Source organism: Galeopterus variegatus, unplaced genomic scaffold, assembly GCF_000696425.1.
Source record: "Galeopterus variegatus unplaced genomic scaffold, G_variegatus-3.0.2 Scaffold3473, whole genome shotgun sequence".
NCBI lineage: Eukaryota > Metazoa > Chordata > Mammalia > Dermoptera > Cynocephalidae > Galeopterus > Galeopterus variegatus.
This window is the reverse complement of record NW_007729584.1, coordinates 253,981-256,246: the sequence shown is the minus strand read 5'-3', so window position 1 is coordinate 256,246 and position 2,266 is coordinate 253,981. Positions and strand designations below refer to the sequence as shown.

Below are 2,266 nucleotides of genomic sequence, written 5' to 3'. Positions count from 1 at the left end.
CAAGGGTTGCGATCCCGTTACCAGTCAGTAAAAAAGACAAAAAGGAAAAAAAAAAAAAAGACTTGCAAAAATGTAAAAAAATCTACTCCTCCAACTACATTAAAAATTTTTTTGAATATGGTTATTCTCTTAAAAACGTGTTATTTATGTTAACATAAAATGGATTTATTGTGTTATTTTAAATGAATTAATACATATTTTTAAAATGTATCAGTTTTAATGTTTAACTATTCACCATTTTATGACAGATGTAAGAAAGCTTGAAATAGTAAGTAATAACACGTGGTGACTGAATTAATTGCAGAGGTAAAAGCAAAACATCTTAGGTACCTGTGAAGAAAGAAGACTTGGTGCCCAGAAAACGCTGAGATAAAAAATGATATAATCTTAATGGACTTGGTTGTTCATAGCAGAATTCACCACCATAATGTGAGTTGACAGAACTCATTCGATTAAAAATATCAGATTTTTATAAGGGCTCAATTCAAATTCCAGCACATTTCCAAAAGACTGCCTTTTATACCCACACCTAGTGGACAGGTCACATGTCATGCCTGGGATGGGACAGGACAACTGGTGGGATCAGATCAGAGATTCATCCAAAGCAAAATGAGCCTACAGATGGAAGTCCTTAGTCCTATCTGCAGAGTCCCCATAGGACTGAGTGTATTTGGACTCTATAGGCAGAGTAGTAACAAAAGCTCTGGAGTAGTTAAAGCTCTGGAGGCAGACTTACTTGGGTTACCCACTTCTTAGATGTATAATCTCAGAAAAGTTTTACTTAATCTCTTTGTGCCTCATTTTCCTTAAAATAAGGATAATTATTAAATGACAGGATTACTGTGAGGATATCAATGTAAGGCACTTAGAAAAGTAATAGGACAAGTAAGAACTTAATAAATATTACTATCATACAATGTTTTACCTGAAATATGGAGTAAAAAAGTAGTAGTAGTCTAATCCACAGAGTGGACAGGGGTATGAGAAATAGAAGTATAACAAAATACTCTAAAAGTTAACTATGAAAAAACGTCTACCTCAAAATTATCATTTAAAAGTGAGTAAATAGTAGATTTGGTATGGACTTTGGATTTAGAAGCATTTACTGAATGTTTTCAAAACCAATGCACTTCTTTTGTGACTATGAGAATAAAAATATATCCTCAACTAACAATTATGGAGCAAGGCACCATATTTTTCCTATTTTTTTATAAAAAGCAAAATTAAGTAAACATTTTAAAAATTGAATAGGGAAAGCTACAAAGTATTGGCAGTTGTATTATAATAACTATGTAAACAGTTATTTACGACTTGACTCAAAGTGAAAAAGACAAATATAGGCTGAATGGAAAACTACTCAGGAGCCAAAGAACTATCAGCCTATGTGAGAGTAAAGTCCAGAGAGGGGATGGTGATGACAGGCGGGAGGAAAGGAGCAGTTTGTGAAGAGCCTGCAGGGACGGCGAAATACTTCTCCCCTACAAAGGGCCCTGGAGCTGGCGCCCGACTCGGGGCAAGGCAGAATCATCCAAACAGCTTCCTGAGACCACTCCCATTCATGTCCCATGCCTAAGACAAACACTGAAACCAGAGCAGGGAATTTGCAAAATCATCCCACAAAATGAACTGGCAGTTTGAGGTACAAAACACTTACACTGCCAGTTCATTTTGTGGGATGATTTAAAAGGGGATATGATAGTCTACAAATCCTGCTGTCAGCTATGTCAACACATGGCAAAGAACTTCCATATTCTTACTTTTGCAAGTCACTACCACACTCCTGCAGGGCTTCTACTACCAAAATTCCAGGAATCCACTATTCTCTGCCTCAGGCCATAAACCACCAGAGAAAATAGCTGTACTAAAACCCCCAGAGTGGACAGACATGGCAGCAGCGGCCTGGTCACAGCCCAAGGAATGCTTCTTCATAGCATCAGCTTTGTACCTCTATCTGCCTCACTGCAGAAAAAGAACTTATATGTAGGTCAGGAGGAAATGAAGTTTTATGCACCATCTATACTTCTAATGTACTCCAAACCAGCTCAGGCACTGTTTAAAGGCAAAGGAGGGGTGTGGAGGAAGTTTGGAGAGCAGGAAAACAGAAAGAAGGCTGCTCATCTGTTTAAGCCAAATGTTACACTTTTCTTGAGCATATCTTTTGGCTTGAGTGGGTAAAATACTCAAGATTCACAGTGACTACTTATGAGAGAAAAAGGGAGCAAAGCAGGAAGGTAGCAGGGAGATTGTAATTTGTGATCTTTTCTCA

General features: G+C 37.5%; 1 protein-coding gene across 2 annotated transcripts in view; it reads right to left on the bottom strand.

Moving 5' to 3' along the window:
• Nucleotides 1–2,266, bottom strand: part of HSPBAP1 (HSPB (heat shock 27kDa) associated protein 1) — a 61,598-nt gene that overhangs the window by 24,541 nt on the left and 34,791 nt on the right. The gene's annotated exons all lie outside the window — the stretch shown is intronic.